General features: G+C 40.4%; 1 non-coding gene across 1 annotated transcript; it reads left to right on the top strand.

The window, feature by feature from the left end:
* The first annotated feature begins 142 nt into the window (after positions 1-142).
* On the top strand, positions 143-227 carry LOC118165382. Its single transcript, XR_004750028.1, has one exon. It is a non-coding gene; the product is annotated as a small nucleolar RNA SNORD100 (small nucleolar RNA).
* The last annotated feature ends 22199 nt before the right edge of the window (positions 228-22426 follow it).

The raw sequence follows: 22426 nt of genomic DNA, 5'->3' as shown, positions 1-22426 counted from the left end.
TTAGGGAACTTCACACAGCTTCTGAATTGTGTAAGTGCTGATAGTTGGTTATGATCTTTGCTTGTACCTGGTCTGGCAGTGCTTAGGCCTCTACTTCTGCAGGGGTTCCAGACTAATGTTTGTAGGAAAGTCTGAATACTGCTGCATCTGTGATGAAAATTTGGCTCCCTCTACTGAAACAAGTGAGGAGAACTGCCTTAATTGTTACCCAAATCTTCTGAGATGTTGCAGGAATTGTTTAAATATGCCTTAATTTAATCAGGAGACTAACTTGGCACTAGGTGTATTTTCCTTCCCTCAGTTTTGAAGCAAATAGTGGGTGGAATTACTTCTGTGTTAGAAGTATTGCTATGTACTTGTGATTGTGCAGGAGTTCTTGGTGGTCAAGGTAGCCAGATTTTTAAGATCACTGCTCAAACAAAGCAGTGCTTAACTGACTTCTCCAGTGGCTTGGTTTCACGGTCCAGTGGTAAGTTACAGAACTCATTTGTCAATTTTCCGCTTTTTAGAAATGAGGCAGGATTGGAACAGGTTTAAGATCACCTCTCTCCTGCAAGTTTTGCATGTCTTGCATTTTCTGCAAAGTAGAGCAGTTCTTAAGTGGGCTCCAGGATTTGCTCCATTACACTGGTGAGTAGGGCATGACTATAGTGATGATGTGGGGCTGAGCATCTGTACAAGTGAGGAGGCTGGAATGCATATCTACTTCTCAGGCTCTTGAACTTGAATTTTCATTATTGCTTGTAACCCCTTTTTCTTCATATCCCCAGCCATTTGCATAGTAAAGAGGCAGGCATCTCTGGATGTTGGGCTCAGCAAGCAGATTGACTTTCCTGCAGCTCTCACTAAAGCTCATAAGGTTTATCTTGTGTGGTGCTTTGCTTTTTTTTTTTTTTTTTTTTTTTGCCACGACACTCCTGGACAACTTCCCAGTAGCTAGATCTGGGTGACCTGATTTCTGAGAGGTATTGGTGGTAGCCTTTCAGGTGTTCTGACGTGTTCCAAGACTGGTTAACAGCAAGAACCATGGTTATTGCTTAACTTAGGTACTTTCACTCTGGTCTGCAACTTCGCAGTAAAGGTGTTAAACACAACTTCATAACACTTACATGAATGTCAGTCATGTTGCAAGTAGAGGTACAAATTGGGTAAATCGGTAACAAGTTACAATTGGTATTAACAAATGTATGAATATTACCAATTACTCTTCTGATCTTTTTGCATATAGTTGAAGTTACAGAAATTCTGTTATAGGTAAGCTTGTGCCTCAGTTGCAGAACTCGTTGGATTACTAAGGGCTTCTAAACAATAGAATTTGTATGAATACGCCTTTTAAAATGGAGTTGGAGGACTATGCGAAACGTTGGTTTGGCTAATAAGCCTTGAGTATATCACTTGTATATAGGCACATAGCAAAGTAGAATCCCTTTTGTCTTAAGGGACTGCATCTTCCGTGGATTTGGTTTTATTTTTGAAAATACATAAAATACTTACGCATTCTTGTCCCTAGCATTTTTATCATGTTCCCAGCTACATGCTAGAGAAAACTATATGAGACAGTAGTGCTGCTGGTGGCAGTCTGGTTCTATTTATGGTTTGCTTTGCCTTGGTCCTGTGCTCCATCATAGTTAAATCCACAGTAGGAATCCCAAACTGGAGCTTGGTATCTGGGTTCAGTGGCCTGTGTGCTGCAGAGGTTGAAAGTTGTTGCTTCTGTACCAGATTAAATATAGGAATAGTAAGTCCTGTACAGTCCTTATATCTTTGAACTGGGAGCAACTAATGTGCAATCTAGTTGGGGGTAGTGGGTGAAGATTCATTAACAAGATAAAATCTGTGGAGTTGCATGCTCAAATCTGACAAGTCTTTGAGCCTGTGCAAGCTGACTGAACACTTCCAGATGTTTGTGTTTTGGCTAAAACATGACACGTTTAACATGACACAGGAGAATGAAGGGGAGTGACACCTAGTTCAGGTAGACTTTGGCCTAGACTACAAAGGGAGTTTAAACAAGTCATGTACAAATATTAACCATCTGTACATACACAGTCACGTGAGGTTCCTCTAACCTGCTTAAGATTTTGGAGCTTTTCGGAAAAATTGTTGTTTCAGCATGGGCAAATGATAGATGTTAACATTTATCTGGTTATGCCCTTCTGAGTGAAACTTAAATGCACTGGAGGCCAACTCAACACTAAATTACTGTTCGTACAACTTAAAAATCAATGGTATCTTGGATATGGAGCAAACGTACGAATTCACATTGAAGCTTTGGATGGGACTATTTCATAATTTGATTTTAGAGGAAAAAAGTGGAAGGATAGCACTGGGAGAAGAAAGAGGAAGTGTCCAGGTGAATTGTAATGCTGAAGTGATTGATCTTGAACTGTCTCCGAGATAAATAAAGGTGATAACCTTTTCTTTTAATAAAATTGCATAGAAGTTGTCTGAATATTACTTAATTGCCTTCATACACTCAGGATGTGGAAGTCTGTGTTGTGTAATACCTTAAGTTTTTCTCCTTTGTTTTTCCCCCCAAGATCTCTTACAGAGAAAAATAATTCCAAGCAGTATTCTAGGTGGCAGTATCATCACTGAATTTTCTGTCTGGCTATTACAAAAGCATCTCATCTCAGTGGTACTGCGTTTCAAGAACAAAACCCTAGTCAGAGCTAAGGCCTACATGCAGAAAGCATCTGTCTAGAAGGACAACTAAGTTACAGCAATGTGAGATTTTTTTTAATCTGGGTCATATTTGTGAAGGAGGAAGCCAGGAAAGTGCTTTGAAGAAATAATGCTGTGAGGGTGTGAAGTACAGACACCTGGATAGCACTAGCAAGAACATCCTATGGGGGATTCAAAATAAAAATATCTTGTGGCCAGGAAACCTCATTTTGTTTTGGAGCCATCTGCACGTTGTCCTGGGCAGTACTGGTTCTGTGTCCTGTACCTGTCTCTTTGTCTTAGATTACAAAAGCTTGAGCATCTGAACACCTGTCCCATGCCCTGCATTTGCACAGCTCCTGCTGTGATGGAGTTGTGAATTTGACTGTGGTTCTTGTTGGGGGGCCAATTATACCTGCCATCCACGCTTTCCCACGGCAATGCCCCTGCTTTGCTGTTTCAGTCCCTTAGAGTTGTGCGTAATGGCAGTGATCTTTTGCAGCATGCAAGTTTGGTTAGGAAGTAGGTGTCCTCGTCATGTAGTGGGAACCCGAGTGCTCCCTGGGAGGGATTTGTTACCAGGACGGCTCATTCACATCAGGAGCTCCCAGTGTAATTAGCTGGTGAGTTTTACAGTGGCACAAATGTTACGGAGATGGGACAGATGGATGGGCAGGCAGGGTTTGCCAGCAGCAAGTCACTGCTGTGCACCCACATCTGAGGGCTCCACCCTTTGGACAGCGTTTTTTATTCCGCCTGCTCTGCCAAGGGAAAAGTACATATGCCAATCTTAATAATGCCAAAAGTCTGTTATGGCTGGGGAGCATTAATCCCACACAGAAAAATATATTGGGTATTAGGACATACTATCCTTAACACTTTCTGTTACAAACAAGTGCAAAACATTTTCTGTTTAATGTTCCTGATTTTTAATTGCCTACACCATCTTGGTTCTGTTTGTTGTACCTTAGGACTTGCATGCCCCAGCTGTCTGCCACTGCCCCTTGTGTCTGCTGTGCTAAGTAAGGTTGGTGCAGACAGCGTGCTTCACTTTCTGAAGACCTTACCGAGATCTCCCATCCAGTGCTGAAAAGGATCTCTGAGCATAGATCCATTTGTCATTTTTGCCCTCTACACTGGAAAGGATGTGTTTGGGGTTTGAAACCTCAGGAGGATTTTAAACTTTGTGCTTGGCCATTGAACCGGATACTGGGTGTTGGACCAGCACAGGACTGTGGCTTGATTTATGTAGCCTGAAGGAAAACAAGAAATGGCAGATTTTCTCAAGGGTTATAGGCAATTAGTTTTAGACAGTTAAGTAAAGACAGTTAATTTTAGACTTTTTTTTTTTTTTTCTTCCCAGCCATTGGTCAGCAAGCAAATGTTGTTTTCTCATGCACTGGCATTATTTTTGAATGAAGGTCCACCAGTGGGATAACCTAAATTCACATTGATTGCTTCACATAGCTGCTGGAATCGACAGTGTAATTTTATGGAAGTAAAACGTGACCTTTGAACTTTCCGGCATTGGTAACTGTCCTTCCTCCTTTCAATCCCCAAAGTGTCTGGGTCATGTAATATTATACGAACTGGTGAGAACTAATTTGAGAGTAACCTTGACTTACAGGAGAATTTCCCCTGCTCTTCCAGTTCAAAAGCAATTATGGAGACTTTAGAGTATTTAAGCAGAAGTATTTAAAATATTTTCCCTGGACTTGTGCCACCAGTACAGTATTACATAAAATAGGGATGTTTTCTATAAGGAAAATAATCACATTTTCCTAACATTTACAAATTGATATAGTTTTCTTTGTACCTGATTAGTTTATTAAAAAGAAATCCTGATATTTCATATTGCTGAAAGATTACTAGGTACAAAGCAGAGTTATACAAAAATATCCACAAGTGGAAAATATTTATGTACAAATCAACCTCGATTTTGTTTTGCTTAAGTGATTGGAAGTTATTTTAAAACTCTGAGTAGGTTTCTAGCTCAGTAAATATCAGGACTCTGTTCATCTTTGCTGTAGCCTTATTGAAGTTATTGTCATAAGTTTTACTGTTTGAAGCACAACAGTAGACTACTTTATACCTTAATACTCTTGTAAAAATACCAATGAATAGGTGGTCAGATATTCTTTTCTAAAAGCAATGAAATAATAGGCATTTAGGCCAGTGTCTGGTACACAAAGTTCCTGCCCTGTAAAATTTTACAATCAAGTTATGAAACTGAAAAAATATATTTTACGCTGACATGCAGACAAATGTTTATTAAAGCAAATTTCCTGATTTCTTGTTCCAAAAGGTTATAATTCCAGTATGCTTCAGGTTTTTTTTTTTTTTTTCTTTCCCTATTCAAATGGTTCTAAGATACTTTCCACAGTAAAGGACTTCAAATTCTTGGAAAAATAAGCTTTGTATTTTGAGGACAGAGTTGAAAAAAGCCATGCCCCCTAAGTAACCTTTTACATTGATTGTACTGTTAGCAGCCAGTGTGTTGGATAACATAATGCAGATACTTAGGACAGGTTTAGGAAGGCAAATGGGGGAAAAATACTGAAATGTTTCTAATTGTAAGAGTATGCGTTTAAGGGAATGGAGGTCATGCGTTGTAGAACTCATCCACAAAAAATGAAACACCCTCAGATACCACATATAAAAGGTGTTTGTATATCAATACAAGATATGATATATATATATATATTTTTTTTCTTCCACCCATTTGAGTGGACAATATTCAAGTAACACGCTTCAGCATTGCTTCTTTCAGGGTAGAAAAATACAATGTTTGTCAGCACACATATAAGATACTTTCATGTGCATGGAATTTAACAAGCTGCTGCTATACTTTTTAATACATATAAATTCAATTCCCATTTCTGCAGTGACTGACTCTTACCCTTCCATTTCATGTGTATGTTTTATATCCAAATGAAAAACTCAGATTAATCTGACTTTTTCCTCATGGCTATCTAACCATCTGTTTCAAACTCATGACATCTTTTAATATTGCCTCTTAAGACTAGCATATCTTGATCCTTTTCTGATCATTGCAAACAGTAGTGTCATTTTTCTGGTCTTCAAGCCTATGTGATGCCATCTGTATTTGTTTTGCCATAATTCTTCACATTCCTGACGCCTTGTTTGCAGTTTAACATACAATTTCACCACCTTGGAGCAATCTCCCTCTCTCTGTGTATCTCCAGGTGGGCCTTCTTGATGTGAACCATGGCATGAGCTCATTCCTGCATGATGCATAAGGTGCTCATCTTGCATTTGTCAGGACCTTTTCTGTTACAGGCTTACTTCATTTATTTGTTGCTTAGACTGCAAATCAATCGTTGGAATGGTGTTCAATAAACTGTATAAATAAATAAATATTTTTTTCATATGCTCAGCATCACATTTGTGACAATCTCCTTTGAAGTGCCCTCAAGGTCACTTTGCTATTCTTTCCCAGGTTTTCACAAACGGTTTCAGTTTTCATGATGTCCACATAGAAGGATGACAAGGGCTAAACCTCTTCAGAAATGGGGAGTACTACCTAAAGGATTCATATTCTTTGGTGAATTGGTCTGCCTCAGTCTGTTCTCCCAGACTATTTAAGGATAGAGATGGATTTGTTAACTGCTTGTGTAGCAACTCAGAAAGGATTTGTATATGATCATGGAGGAGTTTTGCACTGGGGAGATGTATCCTGAGCAGGTACATTCCTGTTGGGAACATCCAGGCCCAACCATTCCTCTTCTTTTCTTTGGCATGTGCTCCCTGCCTCCACGAAGGAAGGTGTACCTTCCCACTTACAGCTCAGGATCCCATGTTCCCCAGAATGCCAGCATCTGCAGGCTAGCTGTTCACAACCTGCAGCCTCTTCATAAGGCACATTTGGAGAGGAGGCAAGCAGCACACTGGTAATAGCTGTTCTTTCAGAGTAATATAGACATACAGACGTCCTGCACGGCCCCACATACTGCAACGATTGAAAACAATTCCTCACAGCAAATTCATAAGAAGGCTAAAGCAATATGAAGGAACATTTTGTTCTGAAGTGAGTTGGCTTTAGCTTGTGATTACATGCTAGTTGCACAATTCTGATCTCTTTTGTTGGTATTAGTTCATTGCATCAGTTACATTTGCACTAGCTAATGCATCTGTCCTGGGAACCTTAAATGTTTTTATCTTTTGAAATAACAAAACCTGGGCAACAGAATGTAGAGGATGTCACATTATCCTGATTGTACTTTAATTTTTAGTTAAGAGAAACTATCTCTGAATCCCAGTAACAGTTCAGGCCTAATGTTACTGTTTGAGGCTGCCAAAAACGTGCAAGTTTAAGTGGAGCATCTAATTGAGACTTGGATTTATATCAGCAGTCTGAACAACTGTCACCCCTTACTTTCCAGCTTTCATCTGGTAGCAAAAGGGGGTAAAAGATTTTCTCAACTAGTAAGCAAACTAGTCCTCCACAGGCTGCTCTGTATGTATCTATGTACATATAAATAATAAAAAAATAAAAAAGCCACCTATGGTTTTGTGGTTAAAAATGGTGATGTAGGTTTGACCTCTGCCATTGAGCTCCTATGCAGAGGTAGGCAAATCACTTAGAAATGCTCACAAAGGGTGATGCGTGTTTGTTTTCTGGGTGCCGCAGCTTGCCTGAGCCTTGTTCTGTGGAACTGCCAGACATTCACAACTACTGGAACCTTGCTTTAAGCACAGAAAGTTTCTTTATTTCTGAAAAATAAAGCATACAGGCGTCTCAGATGAATGAAGCTGGGGACAGTTTGACCTGTGGTACTCGGGCAAACCAGTGTGCGCTTGGTGCCACCACGACCAACTTGGGCGAGTGAAATAACACGGACAGCATCGGTTGGGTTGCAACTTATTTATTTATTTTTGTACATGGTCACCTCTGGGTGCTTAACCTAGCACCTAGCACCGTTTTGGAGCTGCAGCCTGTGGGGCGCCGACGGCGGGGGCCTCCCTCCGCGGCCCCCCGCCGCGCCCTCCCGCCATGGCGGCGCGGCGCTGCCCGGCTGCGACACAAGATGGCGGCAGTGCTGCGGGCACGGGGCGGCCCGGCCCGGCCGCGGCCTGGGGAGTTACAGGAGCAGGTGCTGCGGTCCTCGCGTCGAGCTGGCTACATAGGAAAAAAATGGGAGACTGAAACTCTTTAACGCCTTTGAATGCTGTCGATTTTTATGCATATTTTCCAGCATTGTAGCCTTGTAAAGTCCAAATGAGTCAGATGTTTCGACTTTTACGGCGTGTAGAAATGTGTTTGCGTAAACCAAAGGACTTTGTTGTACAGCTGTGACTCTAATCTGTTTTTCTCGGGGCTCTAATGCACAGAGCAAGCAGTATTGTCTGCTTGCTTGCTTTCACAGAGACATCTTACTTAATGAATTAGCCAGAAAATGTTCGGAAGTTTTGGGGATATGCTTGAGTAGTCGTCTGTTTATAACTTTGCTTTGTGTATTGGCTAGCCAAGTAGCACTGTATGAGAGTAGAAAACACCGGTGTCAAACGAAGCATTTAACAGATTACACAGATCTAAGAGCCAGGATAGGTGAAAGCATTTTTAAAGCTTTTTTTTATTATTATTATTTTTATATATATATTTTTTTTTCTTCCTCAAGTGTCTGATGTATTACAGCGTTCAAAGCATTTCAGTATGCTTATATTGTATTCACACATATGCAATGTATTTGAAACATTCCTACCAAGGAGATTGTGGTAAAAACTGTAACATGCAGCTTGCTGGGTTTCATTGTAAAGTAATATAATCTCCACATGTGCGAAGGCCAATGCAATATTTTATTTTTTGCTTACCCCAGGGAATGTGATATTAAATTTATCAGCTGAAGTACCTGAATGAGAACTCATAAATATTTTTTGAGGTGCATCAGTGGTGTACGTGGGGAGGGAGAAGACATGCGGCATTGGGTGAGGAGGAAGCAGTTCATACTTCTCATTCTCTGCTGTCACATAACAGCTATGCATCGGCCTTCCTATGGAGTTCTGCTAAATTTTCTCAGCGATTGAAAACAAGTTTTAAATTGGGGAAAATGTGTTAGTCACTGATTTTTATTGATAATTGAGATGTTCACAGTGCATAGAGTGCATACTCAGCTCTGGCTGTCATGGAAGTAGAGGGGAGAGCTACTCAAAAGAGAGGTATCATTCCGAAAACATTTCAGAAGCATGGGGGAGACTGTTAGACTGTTCTTTTTATCCAATGCACTGTAATTGTAGACAACCAAGCTGAGTGTAGTACCGTAAATCTAGGAGTCTGTGAACTCCATTAATGGAGTTATCTTCAAGGGTTTAAGCATGTATCTCTGCATAGTATTATCCCATGTTGTGTTAGTCTAGTCACTTGTCTGGACTTGATTTGGGTGTCTCCAAAACAACTTTGTGGTTATTTAGAATAATCCAAGCCATGCTGAGTTAGCAGCTCTTTTGTCATCATTGGCTCAATGTTCAGCTGCAGCCAAAATTACCCGTATCAGGAGGGTCCTGAGAGAACACAACCAAAGACATCATTTTGCCAATGTAGAAAATCTGTGTACACCCACATTTTGAGTGCTGCATGTAGCTGATCTCTACACTTTGAGAAAAGTGTAATAAAGACAGGAAAAAAAAAAAAAAAAGCTATGGACAGGGGCATCTAAAGTTCTTAAGGGGATGTAACAGCAGGCGTATGCTCTCACTTCAGTTTGGAGAGTAAGGTTGAACAGGGTTGGGGTTGATTTACTAAATCAAGAAGGCAGTGCAGAAGATGAGTGCTAAACTTACGTGCCAGGTCCTATAATACCATTTTGGGGATGTGAATTGAAACTGATAGGAGACAATTAAAAATGGGTTTTAAAAAGTGTATTTCTTCAATGCATTTAATAAACTTATGCAACTTACTGTTGCAAGAAAGTATGAAATCAACACATACCAAGAAACTCAAAATGTATTAGACAAATTAATGGATAAAAGGTGCAAATCGGATACTTTTGGGAATAGGTAGGGATATTACTTATGATGTCTCCAATCTAATAGCAGGATGCAGGAGCATGAAGATTGGACCTCAGATGGTCTTGTTCTGTCTGCTTTCCCTGAGCAACTTCTGCAACAACCACTGCGTGAGACAAAATGGGGCAAGTGGACATTGGTCTCATCCTGTGGGGCATTCCTGATAGGAAAGGATATGGCAGACATGCTCCCAGCAATGCTAAAAGAACCCAGATAGGTGCCCAAAGTCCCTTGTTCCATCATCACAGCCATCAAAAGATACAAAAAGAATCAATAATGCTTCCAGAGAACAAGCAAAGAGGGGTGGCTACTTCAGTCCTCTGGAAGTCAAGAAGTTTGGGTGGCTAGAATGTTTTTACTAGACTTTTTCAGGAACCTGCTTAATTAGCATCTGGCTCAAAAATTAAGACTAACAGGGGCTGTAGGTGGTTCAGTGTAGTAGTCACTGAAGTGAAGGAAGCAATAAGCCCTTTTACTGTTACCTGAGAAGACTAGAACTGAGAATATACCTAATCCTGTTCGCTTTCTACATGTGTGTAGGTGATCACATTAAAATGCTTTTAAGCTTTTTGCCCGCAGAAGTTGCTCAGTGGACTTTGAAGTTGCAGTGGACTTTGCCATCTTGGGAATTACATTACTGTGGTGCACTTCACTTGCAACCACTTGTCTATCCAGCTCAGAAACTGAAGTTGCTGCAGGGCTGAATTTGTCACATGCTGTCTGTTGCCCTGCAAGTATATTGCCTTTGTGCAACAGGATGGGCTGTTTCCAAAAGGAGCTGTAAGTCATTTCTCCTGCTGCTCTATAGGATCTCTAACGACCCAGGCCTGCCTATATGAGACAGTAGCTCATCTCTCCCCACATCTCTCCCCATTTCAGCCATCAGAAAAGGTGAGCTGGCACTTTTTTGGTGTAAAAGTTAGGGAGCTCTTGGCACTTCAGAAGGTATTTCTCCCTTTGATCTAAAATTGTCCATGCACATTGACTTAGCTGGCATACTGCAAAGTTCACTCGTTCTCTTAAGTTTTTCTGAGAGGAACAGAATTGTGAAGGTGGTGAAAGGGTGAGTGGGGGCAAGGATTTATTTATTTATTTTTTATTTTATTTTTATTTTTTTTTCTTTCACTTAGCTGTTGTTGGCTTGCGATCTGAGGAGTAAAGTTAAGTTTGTAATTCGTAAGGACTCTATTTTGAAATATTTGCCAGTTGCTCCAGATAATAAAATAGGGAATTTTGCCCAGAGGAGAAGAAATGAAAATAAATAAATATGGATCCTTTTCACCTAATTTACGATCTGCAAATATGGTTCCTCCTCAACCTGCATGATTAACTCTCTTCAGTCAAGAGCGACCATCTTGATTACATCTTCTAACAATAAAAAGCCATGAAAACATTTTTTTTTCATAAGAGAAAAGAAATCCAACAATATCAGATGACTACAGTATAGACTGTTTTGCCATTTGTACTGTGTTTTTAATGATTTTACAGCCAATATATTAATTATAATACCTCACCTTTAACATCACTGTCAAATTTAGTATAGACAGTTTAATGGAAATTGCCCTTACTCATACCAACTGTGAACACAGTGAAGCTGGTAAGCTGTTTTGTATGGCAGCCTATAAGCTGAAACTACTTTTTCCAACAGATGCTTGTTATGTTATAGCTGCTTTGTTTTTTGACCATGTGGATGTATCAGGAAGGATTACAAAGATTTGTTTGTTTAAAATGTTGCATTTGATTAACATTTTGAAGCTCTGTATTCTACTTTTAGAAATACTTTATGGTTTAAGTGCTTATAGAAGATGTTTAATTCCCAAAGGAAAGGGTGCAGCAGTTCTGTGCTAAGGTCTCTGTTCAAACTTATTATCCCAGCCTCAGAAATGTGTTTTTACTAAGCGAAGAGCATGATAAGCTGAAGAAGAGGGTGTGTAGTTTAGGCATTTGGCAGTGCTTCTGCCGGAGCTGCTGTGCTGGGGTAGTGGTGGAGGTTCATGAAGTGAGGTGTTCTTTCTAGTCTATCATGTCTCAGCTACTTTACAATCTCCGGAGGGTCCCAGGCAGAGTTTCTATGAGCTGTGCCTTGGTGTTCACCAGATAGTACATGTGCTGCAGATGTTTTAGGCTGATCACCTGAAGTTTGTGATAACTACAACACGTGGTACGTTTTGGATGATCTCAATAGTAAGTCTAGTATCTTATTTCTGAGGCATTTTTGTTGCATGAAGCAATAAATTCAATTCTGTCATCATTAGGCAGGTGTTTATATGTACTGCAAGACTTTAATCTCTCTCCAGGGAACAAAATACTTCAGGGGCCCATTCTACTAGTTGGCGTTTGCTTTCCATCTCTGGCATGTTTCTGTTTCTCTCCATGCCGGGAGAGCAAGCATGGTTTAATGGTTACGATGCTGGCCTTGGATTGTTTCCCAGTTCTGCCAGTGATTACTGTGAAACCTAGAGCAGATCTGTCCTTCAGTTCACCAACCTCAGACTGAAGGTAACATGGCTTTTTTTCTGCTGTGTGTTACATCTATTTTGCCTGGAAACACTTCAGGTCATAGGCTGCTTTGCGTTAAGTATGTGTGTCGTGGATCCTTGTCCTGGATAGGCCTCTACGCAAAGCCACAGTCTACCAGCAATAATGGAAGAGCAGTTTAGCCTATGGAATACTTGGTGAAGTGTCCCCCAAAATACAAATGACTTGCTGGTATTCTGTATTTTGATGGTCATGTGATGTGCCACCTAGAGACAGATTTTTGTGGCATGACTGCTGTAATATTTGGGCTTGGAGACTGTCAGTGTGTACTGACATTATTTTCCTCAAACAGGTTTGTGCAGGTGGTGAGTTGATTTATAACTGGATCGTGAATTAATTTTGTTCAGACCTACCCAGTTCTCATCCATGCAATATCTCCGTAGTTCCTGTAGGAAGTCTCAGTGGCCCTTGTGCTCTCCATCTTCTGAGGGACTGACTTTCTGGCTGCAGTGGTTCCCCAGTCTGAAGGCAGTTGTTTGCAGGATCTAAGTGGCCTGGAAGACGTGGAGTCCACTGCTGGCTAGTTGTTGAGCAATTGTTACTGAAATTCTGTGCTGAACCTTGGTGAAAATTACATGGGTAGACATGAGAAAACTCATCAAACAAGGTGGAGGTGGAGGGAAATGCCTTGAAGCTGCTTTGAGTAGAGGGCTTAGAAGCCCACTAGCTCTTATTGTCAGAAAACGACCTCAGGGATGAAAAGAACAGCATTTAAAAAAGCTGAAAGATGAAAAGCATTTTTAAAGTGTTGGATCCTAGGAGAAAACTAACAAAAATTCAACAGGTTCTCACAAGATAATTTTGGTATGCTGTATAGATTTGAAACAGCCCAGCCATAAAGGCAATGTTAAAACAATTATCTCAAGGAATTGTGGTCAACTGAAAAAAATAAATAAACTTTTCCAAGTAAACTTCCCGTACTTAGAAGATAGTATGGTAGGATAACATTAAGGCAAACAGACTATGAGAAGCCCAAACAAATCCTTACAGCTTTAAACATGAGCTAATTTGTTGTATGCATTAAATCAAGACAGCAACTACCACTTGCACCAAGCAGTTAATGTTTTCTCTTAATCATAGCTATAGTTAAAAAAAATACAGGAGGTTAAGATGATATTTGTTTTACTCTTGAAAACATTTACAAATTCATCATCTTATAAAATATATTTTAGTCTAGTACTTCAGAAATCTGTGCTGATAAAAAGGTGAATTTTCTACATTTTTATTTTGCAACTTGTAGTTTGTTTATTTAAGGAAAAATACATCATAATTTATTTTCTGAATTTCTTTTTCCCAGAGAGACTGGACAAATATAATTGTTTCCTTTCCTGAATCCAGCTCTGCCTGTATTCACACACATACAAGTATGCATGCGTATGTATATACACCCCAAGAGGATGGAGGTAATGTACCTGCACATATTTGTGTTATCTCTACGCATGTATTTCTTGACTTTAATAAAATGATGACAGAGTTCCATACTCATTTGTACTTAAAAATCTAAAGTGCTTAAAAATTTTTAAATGTACAGTAAATTTGGGTAAATTTTATTCTAGCAAATGAATGTTCATTTTACTAGCTGTTTCCTGAGTTAGGAGGTTTCTTTAACAGCAGTTTTTACTGATCTCTTTTACGAAGTTACCCAGCCCTCTCAGTCTCTGTATGGAGGGGGTGTCCTGCCCCCTGCCCTGCTGCAGGTAGACCTGTGCAGCCAGGAATGGTGACATCCTGGGGCAGGAGAGATCTTGGTCTGTATAATGGATGCAATACTGAACTGGGACTGGGGGAAATAAATTTGCTCCTTGATGCCCAAGTAAATTCTTGGGTCTTTAATTTTATTCTTTAGTGACTCTCTAAAGTAAAATGCTGAAGCAGACTATGGGACTTAATGACAAAAATGGTTTTCCCTTTCTTCTGGTAAGTGGCCCGATCATTCCCCTCATCTCTGCTTATGACTTCAAGGCTGGTTTAGCAAAGCTATGTACCTGCGAGGTATAGTTATCACCCATGTCTCTCTTTACTCTCAATGGAAAAAAAAAAGTAAAAATGTGATCATTCAGTCTCATCTTAAAGTAGATATTTAAAATGGTGGGTGAACTGAAGTGCCTACATCTCAGGAACTGTGAAGGGAACTTCTGCCCTTCTCAAACATCTGCCATGTACCTTTGGTGCACAGGCTCTTGTTATGCTGTGAACAAAGCTAGCTCAAGCCAGATCGGGATCCACCATTTAAGCATCCCTGCTTTAATATGTTACAGAAAAAGCCTCAGGTAGGTAGCCTTTAGTTTTCTTATTTCATGCGTTTTCTGCAACAGTCTGAGTAGTTGCCACTAATACTAAACACTTCAGATTCATTGAGAATGGAGAGAATCTCTCACCTAAAAGTAAACAAAAACCTAAACCAAACCAACCATTCAAACAAACAAACAAACACACACACACAAAAACCAGCAGAAATTATCACGGAGAAAGAAGTGCATTGTGCTCTGTTAGTGAACTGTATGTTGGGGAAGGCATTGGAAGCAGATCAAAGGCAGAGTCAGAGCTTAAAAACAGTGTGCGCAGTACCAAATTGCCACTTTACCCTGACTACAACCACCTAAAAACTCTTCAAAGCTGCAGTTTTGCTCTCAGCAAAATTCAAATTGCGACCTATGAGACTGCAAACCCACGTGGACAGTAGGGTATGCTCAAAGTCAGTTAAACAAATCCCAGCAAGTGTGAGAACACGGCTCAACTGACCCTGCTTTTAGAGCAAGATGGAGCAAGTAGAGGTAGATGGCTGGGCCCTTCATCCTCACTGTTTTTGGTGGAAGGTGATACGCAAATTCTTAAATCTGGCTTCAAGATTCATTAGTCTTAGAAAGAGAATGATTAGTAATGAAAAGTTCTAATACAGCAGAAGATCCTTGTCACCTCTTCCACAGCACCTTCATTCAGGATGGTATATTTAAAAATAATGGTTTCCTTCCCTCTGAAATCTTGGAAAGATATACAGGACATGCCATTTCACCCCGTTTTGTAAGAAAGAATCAGAACTGTGTGCCCACCTTTTGTACAAGACAGCTGCAATGACTTGGAGCCGAACCCTTGCTTTATGTAACATGGGCAAAACCACAAATGCATATTTCTATAGGAAAAAATGCACAGTACTGCTTTCACTGAATTTAGGAAACAAAATGGCCCTACAAAATGCAGAACAGATCAGATCTTAACTCTTATGATAATGTCTTCCTTTTTTTTTTTTTTTCTTTTTTTTCTTTTTTCTTTTCCTTTCTAGCTACAGTTGTAGCACAACATGTTTGGGGGACAATATCTCTAATTATTTGTTATCCACCTTCAAGCTGCGTAAGGCTTTCTTAACAAAGCCCCTTAAATGTCTCCAAGTTCTACTGTGCCCTAAAAGTTGGACAAAGCTGGGTTTTGCACTGGTTTGGCACTCTTGATTATGTTAGAGGAGAGCCAGGGAGCCAAAATGCAGGACAAAAAAAAAATAAGGCAGCTTGACAGGAATGGGTCATCTGGATGGTGGGGGTCAAAATAATCCAGCAAGTGAGACACTCCAGATCAGTGCTGAGATCTGTGTTTTACGGGGGTAGATGCAGCTCTGATCTAAACGGTGAGTCCCATAAAAGAACTAATGGGGGCAGGGGAAGAGGAGGGTTTGTTGTGTGGCTGTACCTCTTTCATCTGACAGCCCCTTCTAGCTGTGCTTGGCCATGCCAACCCTAAATCTCCCAGAAATTCTGGTAGAAGTGCCTATGGAATAGCTCTGCCCTTGTGTATGAGTTACCCAGTCTTAATGTGCTTCCTGATTAATTTCTTCTGGAGTGTCTCATTTGTCAGTCTTGAGGTAAACAAATTATTAGGAGCTGTATTACAGCAGTGATGTTGTACATAAAGCTTGGAGCATTACTGAATTAGCTGTGGCAGAGACACTGAAATGTAAGTAGAAAAGGAAGAAGGAAAAACAGAAAATAGTAAGATCCAAGGAGATAAAACACCCTGTACAACTGGCAGAGCTGAGGCTAGAGAAAGCAGGTCCTCTCGTACTCTATTCACTGCCCCTAGCCCTGGGCTGCTAAGATTTTCTTAAATGTCAGAAATAGTCTTAAAAGGGTTCTTATCTTCCTAATCCTCGTGGTGTTATTTGGAATGGTTTGCCAGTGGTGTATTTACAAGGTTACACGCTCCGTCATCCCAGGATAAAACTAAAGCTTCAAAAACGAATACCAAAAATCTTTCATTTGCCTGCCCATAATACCAGCACTGTCTCCTTTCTCTGGCTTTTGTCAGGGCATGGGGTCAGTTCTGGACTTCAGTTTATGCAATCACAACCAAGATAACTGTTAAGAGCACTTGTACATATAGGAACAGTCCCTGAGTGCAACCTAGTGAAATTCACAGTGGGGCTGTTCTTTTCCTTAGAGCAGAAAATCACCCAGCTGACAATATTATAAAACATGATTACTATTATGTGGTTTTCCAGTAATTTTTCAGTGCTCAACAGAAAACTTTATCATAACTGATATACACTAATTTTGTTTATGTGTATGCACATAAAAGCGCAATTACATTCACGAAAGGGATTCTGTAAAAATGACCTGGTGGTCTTTCAAATTTATTCTTCCAATAACTCCAGATCAAATTTGCCTACTTTAAGCAATTTATTTTAAAATCGACGGTGTTGCAGATTCTGCTTGGAATCAAGTTGTGTTCTTTCTGTGTTGCAGTAGTAATGAAGATGATGTAATTACTTAGCTGACAATGTTATTGTTGATGTCACCAGGTACCTTTGTGGGAAAGGGACCACTGGAACAAAAAGTCATAACAATGGCAGCCTTTAGTAAATAGTTAAATGGAAGACAGCAGTGTAAAACTGAGGCCGGGTGGACATTCAAGCCTCAACATTGGCCAGGCAGGGAGCTCCATGCTGTCCTCACATTCTTTAAGAGCGGAAAGGTTTGATTATGGTTAGTATAGGAATAATAAGTGGGAATAATTGTTGTAGAAATGGTTTAGTGATGGGACTCAGTAAGTTGACAGTTGGACTTGATGATCTCGAAGGTCTCTTCCAGCCTAAATTATTCTTTGATTCTTTGATATGCAAGACAGAAGAGAGTCTGGCAGCCATGTCTTAGTCTCTTTCCATCTTGCTCTCCCAGGAGTCATTGTACTTGTAGGATGTTACCAGAAGGAAAATCTCTGTTGGTTAGTCAAATGAGGAAATATATCTGGATGATAAAGACAGACTTGAGTGAGGTGACATCCCAAAGTTTTTCTGATTGTTGTGATATTTTAAGGCTGAGAGTTTAATACACATATTGAATGAGAGGATTTAAGCAGCTTAAATCACTAAGAAGCTCGCTTCATTGGTGGTTGTCTTCTGTTTCCTTTTACCTTGGCTCTGGAGAACTTCTGTAAGAACTGCAACCCTAAATCCCACCCCAGATTTTTTTTTGTGTTACTGTTGGCCATTGCCCAGGATCCATCAGAAGGCTGCTTCATCACATATCACTGCTGTATCACTTCAGCCCCCGCTGTTCTCCCAGCAATGCTGGAATCATTTACTGGCCATTGTGCGGCTTCCCCAGAAGTAGTAGGTCTGTCTGCATTCAAACATTTTGCAAATACAGCTTTGTCAGCTAAGAGCATGGGGAGACAAGAAAAGAAACATACTACTAATTAGATCGGCAGTTCTGGTTAATGTTCTTATACCAGGAAAAGCTCTACTGAGAGGTACAACTTATGTCATTTGGGTAGCTGGTATAAATACTGCTAGCAAAAATCTCCTGCCAATTTACACCACTTCTCCTCTAGGAGAGTTTGTAATGAAAACGAGGTCTGCAAATACTTCATACTACAGAGGAGGCCCTATCCAGGGAGTGCTGTTATGCTGAAAGATAGGATTCAGCTTTTCTAGTCTAGAGTGGGGTCTGAAACTACTTGGAATTGGGATAAATTGGGAAGTTAACCCCTGAAGTCTCCTAATACTTTAAATGGGAGCTTGTCCTATAAAGCAGACACTTGTTGAATGTTCTCTCCATCTGGAAGCTTCGTACCACCTGCAGAGCCTCCAGTGTGTGATCCAGCGCACATAGGTGGAAGAACTTCCACTGACTCTGTAGGCAGTCTGGCCCTCTGTTTTCTTCCCCTCATCTCACTGAATGGAGGTGCTGCAAGTCCCCTGCCCTTTCCGAGCACGCTGGAGGGGCTGAGCAAGGGGAGCAGCATCGGGTCATCTGAGTCTGGCGTGCTGGTGCAGGGTGAGCAGCAGCTCCGTGAAATCACTGGTGGGTCGGGGATGAAGGCCTTGTCGATGGCTCGTACAAACAGAAAAATTCTGAGCAGAAATATCACCCTTCTATCTGGTTTAGAACAACCTGAACCTTGCAGGACTCATCAGTGCCATCACTCTGAACTAGATGGTAATAAATGGAGTGAGGCTATGCTAGAAACCAAGCCGTGTGACCTAATTTTTTTTTAAATCCAATCAAACTGGGAATAAAGTGCAGAAGAATTAAAGCACCTGATCACAGGGGTTTCATGGCTTTAAAAGCAGACATGAGGGAAATGTGTCTTAACATAAGCTTCATTTTGAGGGAAATGGACACACAGTTGATCTATTAATTATAGGCAAATTAAAGGAAAATTTTATTTCATATTTTAAACAATCCTTGGGAGCACCACTGCTATCACAGTTAATGTTTAGAATGAAAAAAAGTGAAACCACAGTTTTCATTGTTTATCTGCTTTTGTGTGTATCTGTTTAACTCAGTTTAGACTATGAAATTACTAGACTTGTCTGGTTCACTTTCCATTATGGGCAGTGCAATGTTCTGGTTTTCATATACTATAAAAGTAGTGATGCCACAAAATTACAAGGGAAATTCTTCAGTCCCTCAGTATAGATATAGTTAAATCCAACTAAACTCTTTTCATTGCCTAGGATGAGGAATCTTAAATAAAATAAACAAGCCACTCAGCTAATAATATAAAGATCATTTTTAACGCCATATTATCAGACCATTGATGAGAATTTTCAGTTTCATACTTAAATTCAAACCTTTTCTTTAATAAAATATACAGTCATTTTCATATGGTATAATGTCTATAACCAACTGTACAAAACAGGACTGTAATCCTGTTGAGCTGCTGTAATGGCATGAACCACAAAAGCAAAACCTGAGTGGTTTATCAATGTCAACAAACTCCCAGATGGAATTACAGTCTTATGCGCACTGTTCAGTTGTATGCTATTCATAACATATGACAAAAATTATGCTTCTATTAAAAATACACAGATGAGAATACGTGTTGTTGAAGGGGACTTGTTTAAAGAGCAGAAGTAATCCATCGGTGCAAAGCAGAGTCATTTTCAGTGCAGGATGTGGCCTCTTGCATAGTACCTTTTCAGGCATAGTTACAGGATGATGGGGACTTGATTCAAGCTCTGGAAAGAATACAGTGCTTCAGGCTCAGTAGCATGTTTCTGGTTATGTCTCCTCAGCTGCAATTTTCTCATGTTGTCTGCCTCAGGGAAATCTGGCCATCTCCGGAGAAAGTGTGAGCTCGAGCACGGCACTGAGAATTTCTGTGAAATAAACCACGAGAAACACCAGCCAGGGAAGTCCTTTGGGACCCATCAGGACTTCCTAACAGCGCGGTGCTACTTCTAGGATGTATTAAGAGTCATTATTTTGTAAAATTTCAAAACAAATCCAACGGCATAGATCCCAAAGTTTGATTTGCTGTCTATGCAGTTGTGTTTGTCATCTTTTTAGAAAAGCCCCAGTGTAAAGAAAATCTTTTTCCTGGCTTGAAATGAAATTACAACTGGAAAGCAGAGTGATGAGAGGAACATGGAGTTCAACTGTCACATGTAAAAGTGTTTTCTGAGTTGGATCTAGTTTGGGAACCATCAAAATATTTCAAGGAATCTTCAGTGTTTCTAACACCTTCTGTGAAATAATTGAAATAGATGGACTTGCCAATATTTCCCATATTTCCATGGGTAATGGCTGGCCAGGCAGGGAGAAGGGCTGGCAGCAGCAGCAGAAGCCGTGTACCCCATGGCAGTGGTTGGCCATCCCCCAGGACCACAGGAGGGACATCAGCTCTGTGGATGACCATGAGGGTCCAGCAGTTCACTCCAGGGAAACTGAGCCACCCAGAGATGGGCTCCGCAGTGAGAACAGCCTGCTTGTGTGGGTTTAGTTCCCCATAGCAATGGGTGGCAGTAGCTGGGCAGAGTCAGCTTGACATGGAGGACAAATTCCCGCTGCTTCCAAACAGCATGGAAATGAGGTTCCTTTGCAAGACAGCAAGAGATTTTATGAGCAAAGACTAGGAAATCAGCTCAAACCAGGCAGAAATACTTTCATCAGGTTAGTCTTGGGTTTTCTTTGCTTTAGTAAAGCAGAGTTCTCAGATTTTGACCAGGTACCTCCTGAGAGCTTGTAGCTTGTCCCCAAGAGTCTTTCACAAGTATTCCTCATGCAAATGTCCAAATTGAAAGCCTCTCCCCCACCCCCCCAGAAAAAAAATAAATAAATAAAAATTACAGGTTTTCCAGTATTATATATTTTTGTTATATATTTTAATTGTATGTTATTATATTTTTGTATTTTTTATATTAAGTATTATAGTAGAAAAGTGACTCAGGATAGTAGAAACACCACCATAACACATAATAGCTGTAACACCTCACATTCTACTCTTAAAATCAAAAGGGCCGGCTTTGAACTGGCTGAAGTATCAAATCCTCTTTTTGATAGCAAAATGTCTCCTCTTCATCTTCTAATGAAACCCCTTGATACCTTTCCATAACAGGCACACTTGTGGCTAACGGGGACAAGCACAAAAGCATAAAACCACAAATGAAATTTAAAATGAAATCTCAATTTGCGGAACAACATTACCTGTTTTCCAAGACAAATGCCAGAGAAGCAGAGAACTGTTTTAGAGAACTGTTATTATAATTCTGAACTCGAGGGGGGAAAAAAAGAGAATTTTAAAAGCTTTCTGCACGTATGACTTTGTTATACTCAGCAATCTTCACATGGGGACTAAAAGCAAGAATAAAACCAGGTGTGGCACAGCCCCCCTGCCCCAGCTCAATGATCCCTTCCGAAATCATTTGGTCTGCCTGCAGTTGGGTGGGTAACTCTTGAGAGAGCTAGAAGTAGCAGGTGAGAGGGTTAAATAAGCTTCTTAAACAACTTCCATCCTGCCACTGCCCTGTTTTAAAATCCCTGAATTACTCACCGGCAGAACTGTTTATTTCATTATTAAAATGAGGCTGCAGAGCTCTCCCTTCTCCCACCCACGCATGATGTTCACGGAAGGAGAACTACTCCCACGTGATTACAAGGTTTGCTATTAAGTGTGAACTTCATATTTAATTGTAATTGCTAGCAAAATATAATTTAACAGCAAAGTATGCTGAATTTGTAACAAAGTACCCCTTTTATTTGAGCAGGAATATGGATGCTGCCCAAATGTATCCGCATGGTTCCAATTAAGGGGAGGAATGTTTAATGTAAAACTCAACTTGATGAAAATAACTGAAGTTTCTGACAAACCAATAAATTGGAGTCTAGAAAGCTTGGCGTATACAGTACAGTCAGGGAGGGGTAACACCCGCTGGGTCATCAATTTTGGTGAAGTCTTCCTGTTCGTTTATACTAAAATAATACTATGTAGGTAATTCAATTTCTCCCCAGCTGTAAACATAGAGTGGAATGCTGTATGCAGATCTGGCTGAGGATGGAGGGGGGGCGGGGCTCACTCGTTAGCCCCTGTGCAATTTCCAGGCCAAAATTGTGAGAAACTAAAATGAGGGGTGCTTTTTCTTTGTTTCCTTTTAAAAATATTTTTATTTATTTATGTTTCTCTTTAGATGCTAGCACATCAACAGCAGTGAAGAGGTCCCACCAAATACCCGCTCAGAAGGCTTGAGTGTTGGTTGGAGAAGAACTGCTCATACAGCTAGCTTTCTGTAGGATCTCCCCAGGATTGGGGCAGGCTGCGGGAAGACTTCCAACCAGCAAGGTCTGCTCCTCCCAGCCTTTTGCTAAGATCAGGTCCAACTTTGAGGTTGTGTTTAAGCTCAAAGTAGTGCTGGGATCAAACTGTAGCCTTAGATACAGCTATATAAAAATGGATGCACCCCATTAACTTCAGAGCATGGCTATTTATT

The sequence above is a fragment of the Oxyura jamaicensis genome, chromosome 3, assembly GCF_011077185.1.
Source record: "Oxyura jamaicensis isolate SHBP4307 breed ruddy duck chromosome 3, BPBGC_Ojam_1.0, whole genome shotgun sequence".
NCBI lineage: Eukaryota > Metazoa > Chordata > Aves > Anseriformes > Anatidae > Oxyura > Oxyura jamaicensis.
The sequence above is the reverse complement of the archived record's forward strand: the minus strand, read 5'-3'. Positions and strand labels throughout refer to the sequence as shown.